This window comes from Saccoglossus kowalevskii, chromosome 20 (assembly GCF_978046115.1).
Source record: "Saccoglossus kowalevskii chromosome 20, keSacKowa6.1, whole genome shotgun sequence".
Classification (NCBI taxonomy): Eukaryota; Metazoa; Hemichordata; class Enteropneusta; family Harrimaniidae; genus Saccoglossus; species Saccoglossus kowalevskii.
Window position 1 is genome coordinate 18,328,837 of NC_140660.1, and position 13,652 is coordinate 18,342,488.

Consider the following 13,652-nt stretch of genomic DNA (forward strand, 5'->3'; position numbering starts at 1 on the left):
TATCGATGCTAGTCAGTATTGCCAAGTGTATTTATTACTGTGTAAGGATTGACAGTATGTCACCTACAGAGGGCAGTACACATCAAATCACTGATACCAACACTAGTTAGTATTGCCTAGTGTATTTATTACTGTGTAAGGATTGACAGTATGTCACCTACAGAGGGCAGTACACATCAACTCACTGATACCAATACTAGTTAGTATTGCCTAGTGTATGTATTACTGTGTAAGGATTGACAGTATGTCACCTACAGAGGGCAGTACACATCAACTCACTGATACCAACACTAGTTAGTATTGCCTAGTGTATTTATTACTGTGTAAGGATTGACAGTATGTCACCTACAGAGGGCAGTAAAGGGAGTGATTGACAGTATGTATATAGTAACATGTAAGGTCAGATTACCTCAATTATAGCATTGTTTCTGTTATAAGCGTACACAGTTGATGTGCGCCCTCTATGGTGTTAATCCTGCGAAGACTGTATGCTAATACGTGTATCAGAAACTAGTAACATACACAGATTCAATTCTGTATTTTTACCATGAATAAAATGCATGATTGTGTACTATTTATGAAATATGCTCACAGAAATCTGTGCATGTGTTTATCTTTTTTATTGCAGCTGACAATCAGTTGTGCTAGAATACAAATTCACCCCCCCATCGGTTTATCTGTGCTATGCTAGTACTCATAGTGGGTAATTTATGATCAACTTATTATTTTATAACAGTCTGTTTAATGTAGCACTTAATATATACAAAACTATTGATAACAATTAGTCAGTGTTTTATTCATCGTAAACATAATCCATATTAAAATATTATTAGTGTACCACTATATGTACACATTTGATACTTTTTATTTTCATTCATGTAATGTAACCTTCAATTAAATTTAAAATTTTGTGTAAACCTCTACTCAGGTATTTATTATCTTTGAGAAGGAGACATTTATTGGTGGATTTATGTTATGGAATTCAGCACTACTGATCATATAGATAAGAACACAATACAACTACAAAAAAACAAGATTGTAAAATGGGTGTTGCTCTGATCTTTGGAATAAGTAAATGTATTGATTGGTCTACTCAAGTATAAAGAAACCTACATGGTGTCCTTGAAACAGATTTGTAGAATGCAGGTGACTGCATAAAATAGGTCACATTGTGATGGGCAAATTGGCCACAAAAAATATAATGTATTTGAGTTTGACACAGTAGCCAATGGAATATAGGGATAATTTATGTATGTTTAGGTATGAAAGTTACAGGGAATGTCCAGCCATCATGTGAGAGAGTCTGAAAAAAATAACGGCATAAAATGAAACAATAATAGTGATATAGCTTGTGATATACCAGGATACAATAGTGATGCTTGGCTAAATGCAATGCATTATGGGTGATGAAACTGTCTCTTGCAACATATCTGGAGACTACAGTGTAATGCATTGCAATGAATTATGAGTAATGCAATTTCTTACGATGTAACTTGTGCCCCATCTAGGAACTATAGTAAATAGTTGCATTGTGATGAATTATGAGTATATCAGATCTCCAGCAAGACCAGACAATGCTGGATAACAGGATTAACGTTGCCTGTGCATGGGCATTGCCATGTCTTATGCTGGCCCTGAACAGTCTGGTCCCCAACAAGATCAGATAATGATGTATAACTGGAAATACACAACCTGTGTATATGCATTGCCATGTCTTATACTGGCTCTGAATCAAACACTCTGGTCCCCAGCAAGACAAGACAGTGATGAATAACTGGAAAAACAAGGCCTGTGTATATGCATTGCCATGTTTTTATGTCGGCCCTGAACCAAACACTCTGGTCTGCAGCAAGATAATGATGGGTAACTGGCATGTGTCCAAATTATGATTTCAATCAAACAATGTCAGATATTAAAAAAGTAGTATGATGTGTTCTCTCTACGGTAATATTGATTATAACATTTGGTATGTTTTATTTTCACAAGTGTATGACATTTGACAATTGAGAAGTCATAATTGTTCAATTTTATCATGACAAACCAGCAAGACTCTATATAGCCTAGTTAACTTTACAGTTTCTATGAGACTTTTGAAGGAGACATTTATTATTGGATTTATGTGATGGGAATTAATCACTACAATATGAAAAACAAGGTTCTTATTAAGTTGCTCTGGACTATGAAAACAACGAATGAATATCTTGGTCTGCTACTGTAATTGGCGCCAAGAAATGTACATGGTGTCCTTGAAACATGGATTTATAGAGGGCAACTCTAGGTTACACACACAGTATGCTGCTATACCATTTATACATGAGATGCTAAAAGAATTGTTGATATTGGCATTTCAAAATCCTTTATTAAACAGAACATGTTTCTGTATTCACCAAAATCCAACATTGTTATGTTTCTAGACAAAAAACAAACTTGAAACAAAAAAGGAACCATTCAATCAAACAATTCAACCAAACAACCAGCATCCTTGAAAATCTAGTTGTATTGCAACTGCATTTTTGAGTGGGAAAAATTTGAGGCCAAAATTGACTGATATATGCCCAATCTTCAAGGAATTTTTGATAAAATCAATAATTCAGTCCAGTGGTTAGATTAGTTATTTATTAGACGCACAGGAAACCAAAATTTGGGATGTATATCACTCAGGTGATGAAAAATTGGTGATAATAGCCAAGGGAGTGAGGAACTATTCATTTCAGATGCCATTTTGTTGGACTGTTACATTTCCACAGTGAAATCTCCTGTAATATACGCTATTCTCAGTTCAAAAAGACCGACTTGTCACAAGATAACAATAATTATGAGACTGTTATTGTGCTTAACAGAGTGAAAGACAAATACCATTTTGTAAAGTCACCTAACAACTTCAGAATGTTTGGCACAAAACCATGTTTATAATGTCGTAAATTCTGTTTAGATATCATGTTTATGGCACAGTTTTATGTACGACTTCATTTCTGTCTTTCTCAACTGCATGGATGAACTTTACACACATTAAGAATTTTCAAAAATTATAACTGAGGTAATTAATGTAAAAAGTTCTAAAGTATTTCATTTCTTGTATAATAATTTATTTTTGCTGAAAGGATGATCAGTGAAAATATAATTCAGCGAATATACCTTTTCTCCTATATTTTACATTCAACTCATCAAAAATCAATGAAAATAAACTCCATAGAAAATATATTCAGAAAGTCTTTCCAGCAAAAATTAATTCCGGCTAAAATGAAGTATTTTACAGTAGTGTTAACGTAATGGTTCCATTGTTTTGTTATGAAAGAACTTTAGACGATGGATGCACGTTATATTCATGTATACAATAATCATCACAATAACAAATTGGTGTAACCTCAATTTTTTGACATCATGTATTTATCACAAATGAAATCACTCTCTATTTCAATTCTTTAAATTAATATATCTTGTAAAATATGTCTAGTCATGTGATACAATTTCTTCAACTGGATTGATCATATGACTAATGAAATCATATTTCAATTCACTTTATTAAATTAATATAATGTGTATACTGCACATCCCCAGTAGAGGTGCATGTACCTTTCATATACCGTACTCGTCCGCGTTAGCGCCCATGCCCTGTCAAGCGCACCCCCCACTTTTGCGCAATTTTTATATTCGGGGTCACATTTGGCAAAGCGCCCACCCGTTCAAAATGCCAATAATTTAAAACTTGGTCTTTGATCATTGCTTAACGAATACTGTTAATCGTTTTTGTATCATGATACAGCGTGGATATCGACTGCCGTGAATATGTTGTGAATGCGTAGACTACTAACCGTGCGTAAACTAAGCTTCTACAATGACCTGTTAATAAAAGTAAAATGCAGTAAATATTTCATGCCGTATTCAGTTTACCGATAAAAATTGCTAGTTACCATTTAAAAAAAAAAAAAAGTCGTTTATTCGCCGAAATCAATTCCAACAGATCGTACTTCGACATCGATAATGCACTTCCGCATTGCGTTACCCGAGAGTCTTCGGGAATTTCCAAAGAATTGCGTCGGTACCACACAGCATTTTGATTGGATAATAACAGACTTGACCCATTAGGATAAAGGCTGTTGATGCAGGTCAAATGCAAATACATCATGGCGGAAAGTGCTTTGCGTATGATCCGACACATACGTCAGTGGCGATAATGATGAAGATATTGACTTTCACTGTGTTCCAACAGACTGAAATATTTCTAATCTCGTAAATGAAATATAGATGTACTTGTAATGGTACAAATACAGTACATGTGTCTCTATAAAATGTGCATATTTGACCATTTCTGTTTCTTCATTGTAAGAATCAATGACGATGCACCTATTTTCGTAATTTTATTTTCCCTCAAATTTTCAAAGACGTTATACCCCCCTTCAATCTGTCACACAGTGAATTAAAATTGTCAGTTGCACTCTTTTCCGAGGGGGTGCTCGGGTAAGCGCCCACCCCTAAAAACTCCAGATTTTATGAGTTGAGGACCCTGGGCGCTAACGCGGTACGAGTACGGTAGTACTTCACCTCAAATATAGATGTACTTGTAATGGTACAAATACAGTACATGTACATGTGTCTCTATGACAGTTACTCCACTAATAGAGTAAATATGGTACTGCACTTGAAATATAGATGTACTTGTAATGGTACAAATACAGTACATGTGTCTCTATGACAGTTACTCCACTAATAGATTAAATATGGTACTACACCTGAAATATAGATGTACTTGTAATGGTACAAATACAGTACATGTGTCTCTATGACAGCTGCTCCACTAATAGATTAAATATGGTACTACACCTGAAATATAGATGTACTTGTAATGATACAAATACAGTACATGTGTCTCTATGACAGCTGCTCCACTAATAGAGTAAATATGGTACTACACCTGAAATATAGATGTACTTGTAATGATACAAATACAGTACATGTGGTTTTATGACAGCTGCTACACTAATAGAGTAAATATGGTAAAAAACAAAAATGAGTGGGTGATATTTTGCTCATCAGATTTTGTCAGATCTGCTTAGCAAACAGTTAACGTCAAGTTTGACAAACATGCAAACTGCCATCATGACTGAGGAGACACAATCCTTAGTACTGGTCACGACTGAGGGGGCACAATGCTTATATCGTGGGAACAATTAATATTCATCACCATGGCGATAATCAATTAGTTGAGTACATTAAGGTAGAAGCCTACTCATAATTTTTGAAATAATTTAGACCAACTTAATGTGCCTTATCATTAACAATATTTATTTGTTCAGCCTTTGTAACCAGTCTACAATTTAAGATAGGAACATATGGTAAAAGCACTATGGTACAGCCAAAATTACCTCTATCCACTGAAAAATAACCAGCATTGTCTGGAAGTACAATTTATTGAAAAATGAATGAATTCTCAGTATTTGAAATCATGAGTAGCTTTTACCTTAATATACATCATGTATATTTAACAAACAACAGAATACAACATGCAGGACCTAACCATAATGTGATACAACTTCCAAAATACATAATTTGTATGGTAATTTTTTTATCTCCACAGAGTTGAATTGAAAAACATTGTACTGTTCTAGGCTGAATGATGTCTGTCAACTGTCCTCCAATGAGACTTTGTGTATTACCTCAAAGGTCACATATTCTGCTACGTACAGGTAAATATCCAAATTATTTCACAAACAATACAAACAGTTATCAGTAAAGTTGCATTCCTACTTTGTATAATCTGCAGAGTACCTCTCAATGACCTGTGTGAGGATCATAAGGGTGTTGTGAAAAATCTTATCTGACAGAATTCTGAAATCAAATTTAGACAATTTTCCTAAAATATAATGAGTAATGTAAACATCAATATGCAAATATGTAAATAGCCTTGAGTGATTATAATTATGGAAATTAAGTTTGATTTAGTGATTATAGACACCAGGACCATGAAGTCATGATAATTGTTGATATTGGTGAAGCGATTGATAAGTCGGTTCAACAACAGGAATTCCATTTCCCATTATTAAAATACCTGACTGGTGAATTTGTCAAAAATATGGACAGATGTCAACAGTGCCTGAGTGTATAATAATAATGATAATAATGAATATAATAATAATAATGAATTTATTGCATCCTTAGAAATAATTTCCATTGGTTGAACAGCAATAAAATTTTAGTAATAAAGTACAATACATATAAAATTAAAGTAAAAGTAAAATGTCAGTTATTGATATTTCTGATTTCAAATATTTTGTATAAGTATTCACCAACTTGTCTTATTAGTACGTCTTCTCTTGAACTCATAATATATTTGAATATCTGGTTATCACTTTTCAATTCTTCTGGAATACTGATATTATTAAATAGCTTTTGTCTTTCTGTTTGGTACCTAAGACATTCCATGAAGAAATGTTCTTCATTTTCAATTTTGATCTGGGAACATTGCTTACAGATTCTGTCTTCTAAAGGTATTTTGGGTTGGGTATGTCTACCCTTCTCAATTTCTAATACATGACTGCTTATTCTGAAACGAGTCAATAAGATTTTATGTTTCAGATTACATAAAAGCAAATATGGTTCAAAAGTGTATGAGTCTTTAAACTTTATATACGTTCTCAGTTTTCTATTATCATTTGTTACACAAAACTTCCAGAACTCTACATACCTTTGTTGGATGTTGTTTCGTATGTTTTTTATTTTACTGTGTGGTAATTTTTGAGGTATGACAGACGAGGACAAGTTTGTAATATTTTCGGAGACCATGTTTTTTACTGATGTAAACCAATTTAAATTTTGTTGTTTTTGTTCTTCAAAGGCTTGTTTTGTAATATTACTGTCTGGTAAGGCATTAATACGATACCAGTATTTAATAAGATTTTCCTGAATATCTATAAGTAATGGGAATTCACCAAGTTCAGCTCTGCATGCTGCATTTGACGAGAATTTACTCACACCTAGTATTTGTTTGCAGAATTTCAAATGTAACTGTTCAATTGGTGTTTTGTCCCATCTATTATTGTCTAGTATGTCATGTCCCCAAGTTGTTGATCCATATAACAAAATTGGTTTAATACATATCTGAAAAAGGTGCATAAATGTTCTACAGTCAGTCTCTCTTGGCATTGCTTTCAACAGTGCATACATTGCTCTAGTAGCTTTGTTTGTTAAACATTGTCTTGTTTCTTGGAACTTTCCATTTGATTGTAAAGTTATACCTAAATAAATATAAGAATTGACACAACTTATATTTTGTTCTTGGAATTGAAATAACTCTCTCTATATGTTGTAGATGGTTTTCACAACAGTGCCTGAGTGTATATGTTGTGGATGGTTTTCACAACAGTGCCTGAGTGTATATGTTGTGGATGGTTTTCACAACAGTGCCTGAGTGTATATGTTGTAGATGGTTTTCACAACAGTGCCTGAGTGTATATGTTGTGGATGGTTTTCACAACAGTGCCTGAGTGTATATGTTGTGGATGGTTTTCACAACAGTGCCTGAGTGTATCTGTTGTAGATGGTTTTCACAACAGTGCCTGAGTGTATATGTTGTGGATGGTTTTCACAACAGTGCCTGAGTGTATATGTTGTGGATGGTTTTCACAACAGTGCCTGAGTGTATATGTTGTAGATGGTTTTCACAACAGTGCCTGAGTGTATATGTTGTGGATGGTTTTCACAACAGTGCCTGAGTGTATATGTTGTGGATGGTTTTCACAACAGTGCCTGAGTGTATCTGATGTAGATGGTTTTCACAACACTACCTGAGTGTATCTGTTGTAGATGGTTTTCACAACAGTGCCTGAGTGTATCTGTTGTAGATGGTTTCACAACAGTGCCTGAGTGTATATGTTGTAGATGGTTTTCACAACACTGCCTGAGTGTATATGTTGTGGATGGTTTTCACAACACTGCCTGAGTGTATCTGTTGTAGATGGTTTTCACAACACTGCCTGAGTGTATCTGTTGTAGATGGTTTTCACAACAGTGCCTGAGTGTATCTGTTGTAGATGGTTTTCACAACAGTGCCTGAGTGTATATGTTGTGGATGATTTCACAACAGTGCCTGTCACAAAGTTCAAATTGTTTCAAAATAATTATTTAAGAATGTATCACATATTTAAAATAAAATGCAATCATGATATCTTTCAGAAAGGTACATGTATTTGCTCTATTATATGTAGTAGTGCAAATGATTACATAACAGACGTGTCAAAGGTCAAAGTCATTTTTGGAGTGATCTAGTACAATGTATCTAAGAAATGCAATTTTGGTTTGAGTAAGATCCTATTGGAGATGCTTTTCTTTAGATTTATTCTTGAATTTTTATTAAATATATTTCACAAACTAAGATAAAAATACTGATCAGAAGTGTATTGGCAGTTAAGTACTCAAAAAATTCCTTTTTTGTGTTAGTTAACCTTTGACCTTCCAGTAACAATAGATTATAATCTGCATGATCACAAACCACCGTTTTGGAACCCCCCCAACAACATCATTTATGCAATCTATGCATTATCCGAAGGCGGAAGTGTCGTTCATTACAGTAAACTCATGACTTGATCACATTTCTGTTATAACCCCCCCCCCCCCCCCCCCCCCCAACAACAAAACATCATTCATGCAATCTATGCATCATCCAAAGGCTGAAGTGAGGTTTATTTAATACAGTAAATTCATGACTTGATCACCTTTCAAAACAACATTTTGTATGATTTTGTTCATTTCTGATCATCTTTGTCAAACAGACAAAGGAGCATGTTGCCAGAAATTAAGCCCTGGATTCATGGCATTGTCATAATAGGTATTATTTTTATTTGGTCGTTAGCTGCCCTCTCAAACACTGCCATGAATTCTACTAAAGAGAAAGCAGCTGGAAGTTTAAGGCTGAATATTCAGAATGGCCATGCATACACCAGAAACTTAATTTTAATTACCCTTTAACGACAATAAGAAAATTGTGCTGAATTCAAAGTGTAATTGAAATTTAGATGAATAAATCAATGTTTTCAACATTTACTACCGGTACCGGTAGTTTGTGTTTTGCTTCATTTTACTCAGAATCCATAGGCTAGTTGACAGATACAGTTATGAATGCTTGGCAACAGTCTAGCAATCAGAGTCTAGTGTAGTGAAATGTGGTAACACTCAATGGAAATGCTGTGGATCCAGGGCTAGTTGACAGACATGTACTAATGAATGCTTGGCAACAGTTTAGCAATCAGCGTCTAGTGTAGTGAAATGTGGTAACACTCAATGGAAATGCTGTGGATCCAGGGCTAGTTGACAGACATGTACTAATGAATGTTTGGCAACAGTCTAGCAATCAGAGTCTAGTGTAGTGAAATGTGGTAACACTCAATGGAAATGCTGTGGATCCAGGGCTAGTTGACAGATACAGTTATGAATGCTAGGCAACAGTCTAGCAATCAGAGTCTAGTGTAGTGAAATGTGGTAACACTCAATGGAAATGCTGTGGATCCAGGGCTAGTTGACAGACACAGTTATGAATGCTAGGCAACAGTCTAGCAATCAGAGTCTAGTGTAGTGAAATGTGGTAACACTCAATGGAAATGCTGTGGATCCAGGGCTAGTTGACAGATACAGTTATGAATGCTTGGCAACAGTCTAGCAATCAGAGTCTAGTGTAGTGAAATGTGGTAACACTCAATGGAAATGCTGTGGATCCAGGGCTAGTTGACAGATACAGTTATGAATGCTTGGCAACAGTCTAGCAATCAGAGTCTAGTGAAGTGAAATGTGGTAACACTCAATGGAAATGCTGTGGATCCAGGGCTAGTTGACAGACAGTTATGAATGCTTGGCAACAGTATAGCAATCAGAGTCTCGTGTAGTGAAATGTGGTAACACTCAATGGAAATGCTGTGGATCCAGGGCTAGTTGACAGATACAGTTATGAATGCTTGGCAACAGTCTAGCAATCAGAGTCTAGTGTAGTGAAATGTGGTAACACTCAATGAAAATGCTGTGAATCCAGGGCTAGTTGACAGACACAGTTATGAACGCTTGGCAACAGTCTAGCAATCAGCGTCTAGTGTAGTGAAATGTGGTAACTCTCTATGGAAATGCTGTGAATCCAGGGCTAGTTGACAGACACAGTTATGAATGCTTGGCAACAGTCTAGCAATCAGAGTCTAGTGAAGTGAAATGTGGTAACACTCAATGGAAATGCTGTGGATCCAGGGCTAGTTGACAGACAGTTATGAATGCTTGGCAACAGTATAGCAATCAGAGTCTCGTGTAGTGAAATGTGGTAACACTCAATGGAAATGCTGTGGATCCAGGGCTAGTTGACAGATACAGTTATGAATGCTTGGCAACAGTCTAGCAATCAGAGTCTAGTGTAGTGAAATGTGGTAACACTCAATGGAAATGCTGTGGATCCAGGGCTAGTTGACAGACACAGTTATGAATGCTTGGCAACAGTCTAGCAATCAGAGTCTAGTGAAGAGAAATGTGGTAACACTCAATGGAAATGCTGTGGATCCAGGGCTAGTTGACAGACACAGTTATGAATGCTTGGCAACAGTCTAGCAATCAGAGTCTAGTGAAGTGAAATGTGGTAACACTCAATGGAAATGCTGTGGATCCAGGGCTAGTTGACAGACACAGTTATGAATGCTTGGCAACAGTCTAGCAATCAGAGTCTAGTGAAGTGAAATGTGGTAACACTCAATGGAAATGCTGTGCATCCAGGGCTAGTTGACAGACACAGTTATGAATGCTTGGCAACAGTCTAGCAATCAGAGTCTAGTGAAGTGAAATGTGGTAACACTCAATGGAAATGCTGTGGATCCAGGGCTAGTTGACAGACACAGTTATGAATGCTTGGCAACAGTCTAGCAATCAGAGTCTAGTGAAGTGAAATGTGGTAACACTCAATGGAAATGCTGTGGATCCAGGGCTAGTTGACAGACACAGTTATGAATGCTTGGCATTCCACAGCAGCTTGATGCATCTTTTCCATCTAGACACGGAAACGTAACGTTTTCCTCATTTTAGTGTATCACGTGTGACATTTCACTCCTGTAATGTTACCTCACACAACGTAGTACATTTTTAGATTAAAAAATTGCAGAAAAATGACGTACTGAGGTGATGGCAATAAAATAGGAGGCTACTTGTGGCAGAGGTACTAGTGTGTGAAGAGCAAAGACTGATGGGAAGGAGATCGTTTGTCCCGTGTTTTAATGTTAGATTTCAAGCATAACGCTGGATCTCGTAGTGAATGGAAAATGGTTTTATTGCTGCAGGTTTCAAGTGCTCTTGATATACTGTAGAATACTTTATTTTCGCTTGGAATTCATTTTCGCTATTTTTAGCTCCGCTGTCGACTTTGTCGAGCGGAGCTTATCATATGAGTGATTGTCCGTCGTCGTCGTCGTCCGTGTCAATGTTTTACTTTTTCAACTTCTTCTTGGATACTACAAGCCTGAATGCTTTCATACTTGGTGTATATGTACTTTGGGTAGACCTCTCTCAGATTTGTTCATTTCATGATGATATCTTCAATTCTCTAATTTTGATGAATATTTTTGTAATTTTTGGTAAAAAGTGATATTTTCAACTTCTTGTAAAAAAACACAAGTCTGATTGCTTTTATACTGCATATATAGGTACTACATGTGGACCTCTCTCAGATGTGGTTATTTTGTGATGATATCTCCAATTCTCTAATTTTGATGAATATTTTTGTCATTTTTGGTAAAATGTGATACATATTGTTCATTTTCTAATGATATCTTTTGTTTTTTAATTGTAATGTGCATTGCTAACAGCGGAGCTATCTCAGCCGACTGGCTGCTTGTTGCCCAAAGGATGATTCTGTGATAATAGAATCCAGCGAATATACTTTTTTCCCCCTATATTTTACATTCAACTCGTCAAAAATCAGTGAAAATAAATTCCATACAGAACACCCAAAAAGTCTATTCAGCGCAAAATAATTCCAGCTAAAATAAAGTATTTTACAGTAAGTTGTTCACTAGGGACAGGGTCAACACTTTCCATCAGTATTCTACTAAGACATGGAGTGTGAGGAGTTTTTGTCTTGCCTCTTAATTATACAAATGTGATCATGCATCATAGAATGTTGCATTCTTAGATCCTCATTCTATAAAACAGGGTATGATGTGATGAATGGAGACATTCAGAACAGTTATATTTACATGGGAAAGGTATACATGATGTATTGCCCAAATGGGTTAGTTTCCTGTGAAAATTTATTTTTTCTTTGAGAAAAAAAATCCCTGAACATGGATTGAATTTGAAAGACTTTTGAAGACAAAATTTGAAAAGATTCTGGAAATGATACAACTTTTGTGTAGTTTTTTTGACATAGTGTTGTAATATTTTAAACCAAAATCCCCTAGCACAGCGTAAATTTTTTAAGTTCAGGGGATAGACTATCAATTTTATTTTGCAATTTTATTATACATCTTGGCTAAATTTTAATGGACATCAACTCACATTGTACATCTCAGATAAATTTTAATAAACTACGCTTCACATCATATAGTGACTTCAGAATGACTCCCTAGGATGTTGAAAACTCACAAACAAATCCACAGAACTGCTCTGTGATGTTCTGCTATTGGTAAAGTGGATATCTTGGTAATAACGTAGTTGTAGCATGTATTACAGTACACATATTACTTGACGTGTCAGAGCCGACAAACAAAGTTTTGTTGATAATAAGCTAAAATGCAAGATATGTGAAAGGGCGCCCTCAATGGCCAAAGTATTTCACTGCACTGTTTACCGGTACTAAAATGAAACAATAAACTTTGGTTAATAAATTATAAAAATTCACTAAATTTAATATAGTGTAATAGGTATAGTTTTAAATGAAACCCGGCCTACTTTTTGGCACATCAAATCTGCAGAGGTACGTCACAAGACTTACCACGTTGCCAAGATGCACACCACTATACCACGTATTTCAACTGGCTCTGCACGCGCTGCTGAGGAACGCCGAGTGAAGAGCCGGTGAAAATTCAAGAAAACAACAGGAACTCAACTTTGAACTAATCCTGAACAATCAAATTTATATGCAGTTACACTGTTCAGGGGAGTCTCAACAACCATCCCACAGTACCGTTTTCTGAGAGTTTTTGGCCTTTGTCTTCACCTCAATGGTTGCCAGGCGATGAAAATGCCCGGATGTCCGCCCCTAAGAATAGATTCTAAAAACATTGCTCATTGCTACACACGGTTGTATGTAAAATAAAATTGGGGCCATGGACCAAATTTGAGATAAACCTGATATTACAGTATACCGATTACGAAGTTGTATGATTAACTGAAAGAATTGTGTGTTTAAACCCAACTGAACATAGCATCTAAAACACCTTGTACAATGTTAGTATAAAATCATAAATTAATTAAATAATTAATATAGAATATTTTATTTCCTATTTTGGCTATTCTGTAGGATTTTTATTTTAATTTTTTTATTTAAAAAAAATAATACATGCTCTACAAGTCAGTAAAGATACTGGTTTATTTATTTTGAAATGCAAAACAAAAAAAAGCAATACTTGTAAGCAAGTCTATACTGTGATCTATGTTTCAATACAGATAACCTTTGACCTGATGTGTCCTTCCATGCACAA